The sequence below is a fragment of the Sapajus apella genome, unplaced genomic scaffold (genome assembly GCF_009761245.1).
Source record: "Sapajus apella isolate SASKATOON/1434 unplaced genomic scaffold, GSC_monkey_1.0 scaffold9, whole genome shotgun sequence".
In the NCBI taxonomy this organism is placed as follows: domain Eukaryota; kingdom Metazoa; phylum Chordata; class Mammalia; order Primates; family Cebidae; genus Sapajus; species Sapajus apella.
The window spans coordinates 13,547,015-13,562,398 of record NW_022436949.1 but is presented as its reverse complement, the minus strand read 5'-3'; the positions used below and the strand labels follow the sequence as shown (position 1 = coordinate 13,562,398).

The 15,384-nt window shown below is 35.9% G+C and overlaps 1 protein-coding gene and 1 long non-coding RNA gene across 9 annotated transcripts in view; one reads left to right on the top strand and one right to left on the bottom strand.

Moving 5' to 3' along the window:
• PCDH9 (protocadherin 9) overlaps window positions 1-15,384 on the top strand; it is a 908,561-nt gene that overhangs the window by 541,734 nt on the left and 351,443 nt on the right. The window lies entirely within an intron of this gene.
• LOC116551154 lies at window positions 1,405-5,583 on the bottom strand. 3 transcript variants are annotated; one of them, XR_004268732.1, is made up of 3 exons: window positions 5,196-5,583; window positions 3,524-4,280; window positions 1,405-3,358 (listed from the first exon to the last, which is right to left on the bottom strand). It is a non-coding gene; the product is annotated as an uncharacterized LOC116551154 (long non-coding RNA). The 3 variants fall into 3 exon arrangements; XR_004268734.1 differs by having other exon boundaries at window positions 1,405-3,615; window positions 4,173-4,280; XR_004268733.1 differs by having other exon boundaries at window positions 1,405-4,280; window positions 5,196-5,270; window positions 5,465-5,583.

Genomic DNA, 15,384 nt, shown 5'->3' with positions numbered 1-15,384 from the left:
TTCTTCTGATCTTTCCAAACTGCTCCAACCTCTGCCTCTTACCCAGTTCCAAAGTTGCTTCCACATTTCAGGTATCCGTATAGCATTACCCGACTCTACCAGTACCAATTTACTGTATTATTCCATTTTCATACTACTATGAAGAAATATCAAAGACTGGGTAATTTATAAAGAAAAAGAGGTTTAATGGACTCACAGTTCCACATGGCCAGGGAGTCTCAACATCATGGCAGAAGGCAAAAGAGAAGCAAAGTCACATCTTACATGGCAGCTGGCAATAGAGCATGTGCAAGGGGACTGCACTTTATAAAACCATAAGATCTCTTGAGGCTTATTCACTGTCACAAGAACAGCATGGGAAAAACACACCCCATGATTCAATTACCTCCCACCAGGTCCCTCCCTGACTTGTGGAGCTACATTTCAAAATGAGATTTGGGTGAAGACCCAGCCAAACCATAGTACCCAACTCCCTGTATCTTTTTTTTTTTTTTTTAAATAAGAACATGGTCATGTTAGATAAGGGCCTACCCTAATGATCTTATCTTTATTTATTCATCTGCAACGTCTCTATTTCCAACTAAGTTCACATTTCACAGGTACTGGGGGCTAGGACTGGGGAACGCAATTCAATCCAGAACCTATGGAAATGATAGAAATACATAATGTGAAGTTTTCTAGATATTTCATCAGTACCTGTGAATGTATGAAACAGGCAAAATTAGGTAGAATATGTTTTTATGTTTTAGTGTTCTACAATTTTCATCTTTGTTACACTTCCCTTCCTCTTCTCATTTAATTGAGTACCAATCATCTGCTATAAAGTATAAATATATAGATATACATACTTTTTAAAAACTACAATCCACCAAGTTGGTAAGTTTCTGTATTTCAAAAGATATTTCTTTAAATATGGGGAATCACAATTTGTAATTAAGATGATGATGTTCATACAGCTTTTATCTCAAATCTCAATTTTTTTTTCAATATATATTGACTAAATACTCTGTGACATATTTTTTATTAGGGATATCTCATTGATATTAGTGATATTACTTACATTCTATTGTGGTTACCAATGTAGTGATTACTTAAGCCACCTAGTTTATTTATTTTTATTTTTACTTTTTTTTCATTTTGAGACGGAGTCTTGCTCTGTCACCAGGCTGGAGTGTAGTGGTGCAGTCTCGGCTCACTGGAACCTCTGCCTCCTGAGTTCAAGCGATTGTCCTGCCTCCGCCTCCTGAGTAGCTGGGACTACAGGCACACACCACCACGCCTGGCTAATTTTTTTTTTTTTTTGTATTTTTAGTAGAGCCGGGGTTTCACCGTGTTAACCAGGATGGTCTCCGTCTCCTGACCTCGTGATCCACCCACCTCGGCCTCCCAAAATGCTGGGATTACAAGTGTGAACCACCATGCCCCGCCACCACTTAGTTTGTTTTAAAGTTGTATTTCTTTTACTTTTCTACAAATATTGACTGAAATCCACTATGTTGCAGAATTTTATTAGGTGCTAGCAAAACAATACAAAGACATTTCCCTCACAGAAAGGTATATGCTCATAATGTGATATAATTTTTTTAAAAAAGAACTGAGAACATAATTTCAGATGGGGTGAATTTGATAAGGAAAATAACACGGAATAGAGGAAGAATGACTGTGCGGACGAGCTAGAGGACCAGAGTTAGTTTACATATAGTGTTCAAGGAAGTCCTCTCTTACAAGGTACCTTTTGGTGGAAACTGAAGCACACAAAGCTCTCTATGCCTTGTTTACAGGAAAAACCAAGAACTTTTGAACAAATATGATCACCTATTTTTAGTTTTATTAGATACATTAGTTTTTATTAAAACACATTTGTTAACACACATTTAGTTTTATTAACACACTTTATACACAAAGTAAAATGTGGGGAAAGGGTTTGTTTTTCCCAATGTGGAATGAAAGAGAATGATGTTTATACAATATGCCTGATGGTTAAAAGAGCCATCATTTCCTTTGTCTGTTTAGTACAGACAAAGGTACTCAAGTAGGTAACTACAAGTTAATCCCAAATAAATATTCTCTTCTGTCTTTGCTTCCACTTTCTTATCCTCCATTGCTGTTTGGGTTTCTGAGGTGCTGGAGAGAGGCTCCGGCTGCTTGTTGGGAAATACTGTTGTTAACACCTCCGAGAACATCGGCTCTATTTTCTGTCAAGGTGGCACAATTCACACATCTTCAATTTACTTCATTATTTATTGTTTTGTAGAACAGTGACAGGATACTTGGCTCAGTTAAAAAAAAAAAATAGAAAGCTGCTCTCTGCCCCAAGGACATGCAATTTAAGTTAGACAGTTCCGACATAAAACACAATGGCTGGAAACTGGTTCATTTTCAGAGTGAAAACAACTTGAGTTTTCATACTTGTTTGCTGAGGTTGGAAAGTTACTGTGAGTTATTTCTTAAAGAAAACAATAGATATGGAGAGACAGAAATGAAGAGATAGTGTTATCTTTACATCTTTATTGTTTATGTCTCAGACCAATTAGGAACTAAATTTTGTCTCTCTAGGTGTAACCCTGGAAACAAATTTCATGATGTAGCTTTAGAGGCACAAGAGCATATGTAGATATTGCATTTGCTTACCGTAAGATGTGAAACAATTAAAATACATTCAGTTAGGTTAAGTCAAATTTAAAGCCAAATGCAACATGAGATTAAATAAATCTCATATTTAGGTGAAATATTTTCCTAGAGAGTATGAAAATTTTATGTCTATCAAATTAGTTATCCTAAAGCAATGGAGTAGAAATTATTGAAAACAAACCTGAGACCATAATATTACTATGAAAGAGTAAAACCTGTTGAAAACTCTAGATTTAAAAATAATTGGGGCTAAGAATACAAATACCTCTGTATTATAACGAGCCGATTTATGCATACTAAATCTATATATTTGCATATATCTTTGCAACATATATCTTTGCAAAGAAGTGACAGAGAGATTCTTCAGAGAAGAAATGATTTTCAATAATGAGTTGCTCCCCAAATTTTCACCGATGAAAGCCAGATTCTCTTGAAATTTTTAGAGGGCTCTCTCCATCACAACTGCATATTACTATGTATATTTCACCAAGAAATTTACATCTCACTATGAATTGCTTAAATCAAACAACTGGGCTATTTAGATTGCTTAGTTTTCCAGTGAATGAATGAAGAATGAGTGAATCCTCTTATGAATGAAGTTTGGATGACAGTAATGAAAGATATACCAGTATTTCAGGGTCAGGGTCCTTCACTGGAGAGCAGTTTTTAGGTGCCATTACAGACGTGGCATTGATGCACAAAACAAAATGTTGTGGCATTTGGGCTCCTAAAGAGTAGGACAGATTAATGAGAAAGAATGGTTGGAAAAACCCTGAGAAAAAAGTGACTGAATATGAATTTTATTGACAAATTTTTGTATGCCATCAAAAATGCCATGCCTTTAATTATAAGAAAGGTTTGCCAGTGTTTTGGTTATATATTTGTCACTTACCTTTTCAAACTGTCCTAAAGGAAGAGACAGAAAAATGATCATACTAATCTGCCTTACTCAGCTTGGGCCACTAGGAATTAAAATTGTAGAATCTAAAGAGACAGAGAAACAAATAAGTAATTTAATTCCCAAGCTCCCAAAGCTCATATTGTTTCCAATCATTCAGTGGATTTTATTCATTATGTTTATTCCACTGTAAAATTAGATTTACAAAGAAATACATAATTCTTTGTATTTGCTATTGGTCATAAATCTTTAGAACAAGCTTAAATTACAGTTATTTAAATCTAGGCTTCGTGACCACATTTACAGGGATTTTTTCCTCAATACTTAGTTAATATTACATAGCCAAATACTTATTAAGATTGATTTTGTTGTGAAGCTAAGTACAGGTTGCCTTCAAATTATATTGGGGAGGTATAGTAATGTATAACACAATGCTGTGCATAGTACTAGATGTATATTTAAGATGTCAGGAATAAATTATGTATTTAGGGGAGTAAAATGGTGGTGGTCCTCTATGGCAAAAAAGATCAAGTTCAATTATGGCCACTTGTTTGTGTAGACAGAGCCTAGAAAGATTTTGTAATTCAAAAGGAGTTATAAAAGCTACTAAGTAATAAAACATGATAATTTTGGAGTTCTTAACCTATGATTCATCAGCTCCACTAGGTCCATGGGTCTAGGTATATTACTTGCAGGTTTCTGTGCTCATTTGCATATTGCTGGGGGGATTTCAATAGATTCTCAAAAGGCACTGAGAGAAAAAGCAAGGAAATAAAATTTTAAGATTGTGTAAACATCCATTCTATAAAACTTTATTTCAGCATATTTATATTTCCATTACTATGGATGTTTTATAAAATATCCAAATGTTTAGAAATAACAAGACTCTCATAAATAATAATTTGTGATTGGAAAGAGTGTGTCACAGGAATGACACACTCTCAACTAACTTCCTTTCTCTCCATCCCTCTCTCCTTCCAGCCTTTCCTTCCCTTCCTTCTTCCATAATCCTCAAACCAGGGACTATCTTAGGCGCAGGCATTTTGTGTCCACCCTTAGATCCATATCACCAGATTTTTTATCTCCCTTTCTTTTCTTAACATGCTCTGTTTACATTTTTAGATTAAATGTGCTGACAGTGACTCTACGAGTTCTAAAATGTGATGTCCCTAAATAAATTATTTCTATTTCAAATCTAAGGCTAGCATTACAGATTCTTTTTTTCTGTCTTAACGCCATATTTATTTGATACAGAAAATATCTAGGCTTTATTTTACTTAAATATAAAAGAGGAGGAGAGTGATGAAATAACCTACTTCAGAGAGTTGGTAAGACAAATATAACTGTTAATATATTTTATATATTCAAATACTTTTGCCTGATACCTCAAATATAGCAAGTCAAAGCATTATCAATAAATGTCAGCCATTATAATGAAGTAATTAATGGAAGGTGAAAATCTCTGATTCTCACAATATTCTATTTTGAACCAGTGTTAATAACAATACAGTATTTCTGACACATTGTAGAACAATCCTTCTGGAAACTCATTCTGGAATTGCCCAGGATAGTGCAACAAAATTATTGGACTATTTTGTTATGGTACAGAAATATGTATTGTCTCCTTTTAGGTAGTTTAAAGAGAAATACCTATCTTTTAACTTACCTCTCGCATTTCTACAATAGGGTCACCTTACAGAGCTTCTGGCAAAATAGCTTCATGAGGCTGCTTTGAGGGCATCTGAAATATGGGGAGGAAGAAAAAAAAAGAAAACAGAATATCAGAGCCAGGTAGACGAATCTGTGGCATGAGGAGCAAATGGGACTTTGAGCCAGCTGGAATCGCAACCAGACATCCAGCAGAATGCCATCTGGCCTGGGCACCAGGACTTCCCTTGCTGCCTGGGCACCATGGACTGTCCCTGGGCCCTCTACCTAGTCTGGTCTTCTGGCATCACCTCTCCACTCTAGCCAAAAGCCAGTTCCACATTTGACCTGCTCTGTTTTCCAGCTCTGGCTTCTGGATGTGCCCCTGTTGCCATGACTACCAGTCCTTGGTTTTGACTAAGCCTGGCTTCTGGTCACGGCTCTTACACTCACACACAGTGGTGTGCTCAGTTCTTAGCCTTGGATTCATTTACAACAGTATCTGTGCACTTGCTTCAGGCCTCTAAGTCAGCTGTAACCTCCTGAGTTTCACCCAAGGTCTCAAAAATGGGCCTGAAGGAGAAATCTTTGACTTGAGTATTTGAGGCTATTTGGATCCTGTCTATGTCCCTCTTTAGTGGATTGTTTTGGAAAATCATTTCATTACTTACCCTTATTGAAGAATAATTTCCTACCCTAATCTAATATTGCTCAAAACCATAAGTAAACTAATCTTTCCAGTGTGTATTTACTCTTCTGTGAAGGATGCAAATGTTAGTCTGAAAAAAAACCTCAATAATTAAATTCAAAAATTATACGGAGCTCATACAATGGGAAAGCATGTGCAGAGGACAGCACAGGATATAAGATAACCACATTAAAAAATAGACTACATGACTACATCAGGCGCCGCAGAGATAGATTACAAAATAATATCATAGGCAAAGCAAAGCAAGTTAATAAGTTACAGAAACAATGTATATTGGAGGCATCAAGGAAGTCCTCCTTGTCCAGGCAGAATTTGATATGGCCCTTCATGAACTAACAGGATTTGGTCAGAAAGTTGGGAAATATGTGCACCTAATAGGGTAAGAAAACAATAAGGGAAAAAACATAGGATTGGTTAAATATGGAATGTCATTAGAGGAGTCCTTAGCCTTCTGGTCGGGTGCAGTGGCTCACTCCTGTAATCCCAGCACTTTGGGAGGCTGAGGCGGGTGGATCACCTGAGGTCAGGAGTTCAAGACCAGCCTGGCCAATATGGTGAGACCCTGTCTATATTAAAAATACAAAAATTAGGTGGGTGTGGTGGTGGGCCCCTGTCATTCCAGCTACTCGGGAGGCTGAGGCAGGAGAATTGCTTGAACCTGGGTGGTAGAAATTGTAGTGAGCCAAGATTGTACTTTTGCCTTCCGGCTGGAGCAACAAGAGTGACACTCCATCTTAAAAAAAGATAGAAATCAAGAAAGAAATATTCTTAGCCTTCTAGTTTGGCAAAAGGATATTATTGGTATAGGAAATTAATAGGAGTACAGTGTTGACTGTTAAGCCGGGTTTTTCCACTGAGGGCTTCAAAGTTTGTGTAAACAGACTACATTTTATTATGCAGGGACTGGCAGGATAGGTGTGTCCATAGAGTGGACACGTACAAGCTAAAAATGTTCAAACTATGGATGTTTCTCTAAGGAGTTTATTGTACATGGAGAATATAGATCATAGCTTAAAGGAGGAATAAGTCGCATTTTTCTTTTTAAGAAAATAAACTGTGAATTTTTGTCTTGAATTCATATGTTTCTAGGATTCATACTGTTGCAAGTGCGCTGTTGTCTACAGTGCTTTCTAAACTTGATTACGTATCAGAATCATGTGAACAACTCCTTAATTCTTATTCATATTCATTAGTATTGGGTGAGGTGTTTGAATATTTGTTTTGAAAAAAAAGGCACATTGCTGTTTGGGAAGAGATGTGAAAATTGCTGATTATGATACAAGAGTGACCATGTTCAACCTCCAGCTTTCCTGGAAGTCCTAACAAACTGCTATTAATGCTCTCTTAATCTGTTGACATTGCTATAAGCTATTTTAAGGGAAACTAATAAAGTGAATGTCTTATTTGTACATATCCCAAGACAGATAAATAGCATAATTTTTTAAGTAGGCAGCCAAATTTTTCAGAAGGAAATTTCAATAAAATAAATCTTGGATATGATTGGAAATACTTTTCTTATTTGTTAGGTGGAAATTATTGTAGGCCAATTAATATATATCACACTTTGTATATGGCTAAAGGGCAAGTAAACTTATCCCACAGTGGTCTGGCAGGCTGGTTTCAGTGTGTCCTGCTAGCAGAATTCTAGTTGAAAGTCTGTAGTTCCTTTTTTATCTTCCTCCAAGCTCCATGATGCTCAGCCAAGCAAGAAGCTCCAATTGCCTTCAAAGATGACTCTTCACTTGAATGAGCACTGTGGGGTGCAGAGGAAGATGAGAGCCTGGCCTTGTGTAAGAAGATTTAACATATGCCTCGTTTTAGATCAGGCTCTATCCGAAAAGGATTCCATGAAACCTTCAAGGCATGTATACATCTCTGATTCACAAGAGGAAATTATGAATTACAGAGTAAATCTGAGTGAACCTTATATTTGAAAGAAACTTAGGATATTTGGATTTTAAAAAAGTAAAGATTAACTAGAGTAAAGATTAATTTTTATATCTAGAATCTCTACATGTGTCAAGTTCAGATGTCAGGAGATACCATAGTAATTTACAGGTCATTAGTGTCAAGGCATATGCAGATAAACACATAAAGACATCCATCTCTTTGAAAATATAATTAGCATTATTTTAGAGCATAGATCACTTTTCTATGTTAGAAAATATATTTATTGCATAGTCATAAAAACCCTCATGTTTATTTCTCAAATCTTTTTGTCACTGACTTCAAAAGATAATATATGTCTATTCCCTAAGGGCTTCTCAGAAAGTGCTAATTCAGCAGCGTTTTTCTCTTAGGCTGTCATGTTCTGCCCAGAATTTTTTGCTCTGATATTTGGAAGCATCCTGCTGCATTTAAGCTACAGAATAAATATTAATGGTGAAAGGGACTTATTTTATTTTGCTTTGGATAAATATACACTTGTGATTTGAAGTATCCAGGACATCAATCTTATAAATAGAGTAAATGAGAAATCTGCCCCCAAACACTTGTGAAATGTCATGAGCCAATTATCAAGTCCACAACCTAAACAGGAACGTGACAATTTACTTGTATTTTTGTTTATCCCCCTTTACATCAAGTAGTCTGTGTTACTATTCTCCTATAAAGACTATTTTTTCATCCTCTTAATTGGGAAAGAAGTAAAACAATATGATATTGAGTTGTCATTTTCATATCTACATTGTTATTTCTTTTTAAAACTATAAGGGAACTCTTGTTATTGCAAGGTTATAGAAAATAATACAGACAACTAGAAATCTATGATAGAAGTGTTTCAATTCAAAAATACTTATGTCTTATCTACTCATTCACTTTCTTATAATTTTAATTACTAAATCTCTTATAACATACCATGTTTTAAAACTGAAATATTCAGGCCTTACTTTCTTGTCTTATCTTATTTTCCCTTGAACGGGAGTTATTAACTATGAATAAAACAGACCAGAACCCTACACCACCAAATCCTTATGTTACCCATTCTTCCTTCATTCGCCCATCCATCCTTTTCCCACACAGTTCTTCAAATCTTTCTGAGAATCTGCTCCATGCTAGTTTTTATGGTGGATACTGGATATTCAATGTCTTGGACAATTAATAGAAATAGGAAGAATTGTTTAGTTGTTTGATATTTAAGTCTTATTTTCTATACTGATTTTGAATCATTTGTATGACTTTTTTTTTTTTTTTTTTTTTTTTGAGACAGTTTCACTCTTATTGTCCAGGCTGGAGTGCAGTGATGTGATCTTGGCTCACTGCAACCTCCACCGCCCGGGTTCAAGTGATTCTCCTGCCACAGCCTCTCAAGTATCTGGGATTACAGGCGTGTGCCACCACACCCGGATAATTTTGTATTTTTAGTAGAGACACGGTTTCTCCATGTTGGTCAGGCTGGTCTTGAACTCCCGACCTTAGGTGATCTGCTCACCTCAGCCTCCCAAAATGGTACTATTACAGGCGTGAGCCACTGTGCCCAGCCTTATGTGACATTCTTTATGTTCTCATCTTTTATATGCTTGACATTTTCTTTCAATGTTGGCAGCTACACTGAAGCAATTAAAGTTACTGAGGCTTTCTTATCCCACTTCCTAACAAACACACACATACACATGTACTCACAAACAATAATTTTTCATCATGTCACAACTTCAAACAAATGTAACACTGAGAATCTGAGTATGTCACAATATTAAACTGTGGGAAAGTCAGCCTAAGTTATTTTATTGGTTTATTTGAGTGATGATTTCGTAAAGCATGGATGTGTTAATGAAGGCCCAAAGGCTATGATATTGTAACTCCAGAACTTTATGATTATAAATACAAATTGACTAGAAAATGCAGTTTCTTTAAAGTTCACTCTTCCCTCTTTATCCGTAGCATATTTAAAAGTTCGTCATATAGTTCCATTGCTCCACATATAGGCTTTGTCTTCCTGTTTCAGATTGTTTATCTGTGCTTGTGTTTATTTGGTTTATGATCAACCTAATTATACATGTGTGCTGATAAAATTTTGTGAATTTTATCCATATATTATTTCCAACTTTTCATTGGATTAGCAGCAAATTGTGGTCTAAGGATTGATTCAACTATGATTTCATGGTCTAATCCAGATAAACAAGGGCATACCTCAGGGGACCTCTCAGTGGTAAAGCAATTTTAATTAGTAAATGATCCTGAAGCTGCACATTGAAAGCAACTATTACTCAGCAAACAATATTGGTGCTGCCAGTCAGAGTTCTCATTCACAGCTTGTGAAAAGGCAGGATGCTTTGGGGAAGAGCTGATGAGGGGTAATGAGAAGTGTCACTTAAAGTTAGCAAAGATCAAAGTGAAGGACACTCATCCTCCTAGCACTAGAACTCATATCAGAGTGTCAGGTTTCTGAGTTATCTCAATTCTGCAGTTCTAGCAAGGGAAAGGAAAATGCTCAGCAAACTTTCTATAAGAAATAAGATTCGTCATCATGAAATTCTTAGTTAATAAAGGAAACAGGAAATGGTGGCATAATAATGGCTGTTGCTAAACTAGCATGTTACCAAATCAAAATTCTTAAAAAGAAAATGAAATGTAAAGATTCATACCTGGGATTGATTATTTCAACTCTTTTGTTTCTAAATATCAATTATTAAATTATGATATTTAAATCAATATCCTCACTTCTATTTTCTTTCTGTATTCCTTATGAATTACGTTTTAGATTTCAGTAATTCATAATGTACTACTAATAGTATATTGTAAATAATAAGTTGCTAGATGCATTTCCAGAAGCATCACCAAAATATTTGTATTGTGTAACCTTAAAACTACTGCTCCACTTAGAAACTGAAAATTAAAGAAAAAACATCAACCAAAAATGTTTGATTTTTACTGCAAAGAAGGTTTAATAAAATTATTAACATTGAATTGGGTATTTGAAATCAGATATATGAGTAGACTGGTCACTATAATCAGTTGGGCATGTCAGTAATCAGTTGCTAAACATGCCTCTTCCTTCATATTCTCAGGGGACCTTATCTACTGCAGCCTTATTACTCAGCACAGTGATTCATTATAAGGTCAATGATGACAAAAAAGGAAACTCAAGGTAAAAAATGTTGCAGAAATATCAATACCGTGTACTGTGAGTAGTCAGAACAGCTCTTGCTTCTGCAGGTGAATGAGAGCTGTTGCTGAGGCATTTAGAAAAAAATAAATCGTCTCACATTTCCACAGAAATTTCACAAGGCTGGAAGATGTCTTTTCCTCCAGTGTCCTTCTTCAGTGCCTCAAGCCCTAGCAGGTTATGATTCACTTGACTGTGTGGTGGTGCTTTATCACTTTCAACTCAGAGAAAAGATGGAGAGAGAAGGAGAAGGATTTTAGGCATTCATTTGGCTCCAAATATTGGAAAGACTTAAATACTTACCACTTTCAGGTTGTTGTTTAGAATTCACCAGCAGTCAATAAGCTTATTTCAGTGCCGTGCAAAGCAATGTCACCTTAAATAGTGTCATCCTCGACTTGTGTGTTACTTGTTATACTTCACTTGCTTTGGCCACTTGTACATGCAGTAGTCCTAGCTAAAAATAGACTAAAACACACACACACACACACACACACACACACACGCACGCACGCACGTACGCACGCACGCACCCCAAATCAGCTCACCTTTGTGACAAAAGTCACATGACGTTTTTCATGATTTAATGGGTAGCGTCAAATTGAGAACAGAAGATATAGAGAATTAAGAGATCCGGGAAGGAGGCTGAGCAGGCAGAAGCAATAACAGAAAAAAAAAATGTTTAAAAAGTCTTTCAGGGAAAATGCAGCAGGGTTCATGTCCCTTAAAACTAGAGAAGAAAATTAAAACTTGTTAAAGACTAAGCAAACCTCTTCTCTGCTTTTTCTACCAAACACACACACACACATACAGACACAGAACTTAAGTGGAGGGATAAAACACATTAAACTGCATCTGGTTTCAAATGTTCCCAGGCCTATTTTAGCAGTTGTTTTTCCATAAGTTATTCTGACTTGGAGCAGCGGTCCTCCCCAAGGATGTAAAATGTAGTGAGACTTATTATCAAGTCTGATGAGACTAATGGTGTTTTACCTCTTTTTGGATGACTAGTGCATGCACAAAATAAGCCTTTGAGACAAATTCTATGATTTAGTCAATACTTATTGAGCACTGTTCTAAGGATAGGGATACATTTATATATTTGACAGTGAAACAAACATGACCTTGTCTACATGGTGCTTATAAACTAATGGAAGAGGACTTAATTTTCCATGGCATTGAACATTTAATATATTTTGCTAGTATTATTATTTCTTTAATTTGGATTAATTTTCTCATCATCTGTGATAATTTAGGCTTTGCTTTTTGTTTATGTGTTTTGTTGTTTTCTTTTGTGCAAATGGAGAAAGTACATGCAAATAAGCAAGGGATTTGGTCCTGACAGTTGCACCCACAAAATGTGACTTGGAGTAGGCTAGTTTTTAAACATCTTGAAGCATATTTTGTCCTTTGCAAAAAGAAGATACCAATTCTTAAGTCATAATTTGATTAATACAATCTAAAGCATAAGACATCTAATATAGTCACCAGAAAACAATAAATGCTTTAAAATTGTTCGTTCTGATGTTTTCCTCCTCTTAAATATCAACATAGTATTTCAACAGATAGGAGAAGTCACAGGTTGCAAAGTACAATGTACCATCAAGAAAATAATTCTAACAATAAAATTACAACATCATACTTACTTAGCACATTGATTATGTGGCACATTCTGAATCCAGAATGTATGGAGACATGTTTAAGAAAACATTGTGAATAAACAAATGAGTGTTTAAATTGTGTTTGTAAGAAATAATGATTTTGGCATTTTACATTTGAAGATAACTCATGTTAATGCTATAGAGAAAAGATAAAATTGATTACTATATGTACATACATTCATGAAAGTATTGAGGAAGGACATAAAAAGTAAATTAACCAATAAATGATCATGACTAAACATTACCCTTAAGAATTGTTTATTCTATAGTTTAAGCAATAGCCTGCAACAGACATATAAATAATCTTTAAAAGCTAAAGGTACCTCTTAATCTAAAATAAATGTGTTTTTATTTCAACTGGGGAAATTAAAAGAGATATAAGAATTACTTACAAATTAAACATAACTCAAAGTAATAGTGTTTCTGATTATTGTATTCATTATTTCCACTCAACACAAAAAATTCAAACAACCAAAAGCTAACAAAAGCAAGGTTTTACTAATACAATCAGGGGATTGGTTTCAGGACCCCAGCAGATACCAAAATCTTCAGATGTTTAAGTCCCTGATAGAAAATGGCATTGTTGGCAGGGCCCAGTGGCTCACACCTGAAATCCCAGCTCTTTGGGAGGCTCAGATGGGTGGTTAACAAGGTCAAGAGATCAAGACCATCCTGGCCAGCATGGTGAAACCCTATCTCTACTAAAAATACAAGAATTAGCTGGACATTGTGGCATATACCTGTAGTTACAGCTACTATGGAGGCTGAGGCAGGAGAATTGCTTGAACCTGGGAGGCAGAGGTTGTACTGAGCCAAGATTACACCACTGCACTCCAGCCTGGCAACAGCAAGATTTCATCTCAAAAATAAATAAATAAATAATAAAAGAAAATGGCATTGTTTTTGCACATAACCTAGGCACATCCTCCTATATTTTTTAAATCATCTCTAGATTTCGTATACCAGTAAAATTTAAATGCTATGTAAGTAGTTGATACACTGTATTTTTATCTTTAATGTCATTTTTGAAAGCAATTTTATTTTCTGAATTTTCACCCTGCAGTTGGTTAAGTCTGAGGATGTAGAACCCTGGAACACAGTGGGCCAACTGGACTGTAGATTTCTTTGATGGGCAGGGTCTGAAAAATAAGCACTAGGCTAATAATGCACATCATAATAAACAGGTAATTCTTGTTAGTGGTGAGGCTTTACACCCATAAACATGCATAGGAGTGTAGGATGCTGTTCCCTGCTCCATTGGCTGGAGGGGATATTATGACATCTATTTCCATGAGTTCTTAAGATATAATTCACATATGCACATACACTCACTCCCATCATTCAGATTTGCTGAATTCCAAAGAATTGCTTCAATACTGGATTTCTAATTTTTGTAAATTACTGCACAGAGAATGAGAATTTTGCTTAAAGTCACACTTGGAGTCAGAAATAGCATTGATGTTAATCTGGCAAAAACTGTTCGTGACGTAATCTAGGCCACCAAGGAGCTCCTTGCCTGCCAGTCTCTTTGTTCTCCATTTGGCATTCTTCCTGAAATGCTTGAGATCATAGCAATGAAGAGACTCCCATACGATTAAGCGACTTTGTGTTCAGGTGGCCAGATGCCAGGCGCCTCCCTTTTATTTGTATTAGCCTTCACCTAGAAACAACAGATGCTGTGGTGACTCAGGGAGAAATGTTGACAGTAGGAGAGACTAAGAAGGAGCTTCCTGGGAGCTAAAGTGATGCCACACACAGCAGCTGAGACTTCCATAACTTGTCTGGAACTGGAGTAGAAACTCTGTAATTGGCTGTAATGTTTAATATCCACTGATCTCTATATACCTCATTTTGGACCCTGAGCCATGCTAATGAATTCTAATATAGATTGCCTGGTGGCCTAGGCAAATAGGTGTAATTAAAATGTACATAGGCTTTCGTCTGAGGAAGCTCATTTCTGTTGTTTTCTTTTTCTTGTTCCTTTTGCTCTGAGACTTGCTCTTCTGCTTCAAGAGCTATTTCTACTTTATCCTCCTTTTCAAAAGTTCAAATGCTCTCATTTCCTTCTGGGGATTTAAGAAAGAAATAGCAAGCATGTTGGAATTCACCAGGTAAATACCTAAATCTTTCATTCGGTTTCCTCTTTCTGTATAAAGAGAGATCAGCAGTGTACCTAACTCATCATAAAAAAAAAATTTCAAACTTGGAATTTTATAAATATCCCTCTACTTGTCAGAATATTCTCTAGTGAATATTAAGCACTTTCCCAGGAGTATTAACTCTTAGCGGTTCCTTTTTCAAGAGACTACAGAAGAGAGCATCTTAACCACCCTCCCCACCCTCATGGCGCCCAATGCTCTTAAGCAACACGTATACCTTTAAATGTGTTCAACATGCCTAGAAGGCATCACTTTCACAGCTGGAGAATGACACTTATTAAAGAAAGAAAAGAAAAGAAATAATTAGCTTTCAGAGGAAAACTGCAGATTTTTTTTCTCATTTATGGGAGAACAAATTTGTTTGCAAAGAGTCACCTGAATGAGAAGAAAAGGAAACTTTTCTAATTAGAATGTAATTCCAGAAACCTCTGATGGTGTCTTAACTCTACTGAATTTGGAAATTGCAAGCCTTCTCTGTTAATTAACTCAATTCACTCACATTGGGATGGACAGGGCTCCTCAATGCTAAGCTTTAGTGCTACACTTTGAAAGCAGTAGTAGGTCAGTGGGGCTTC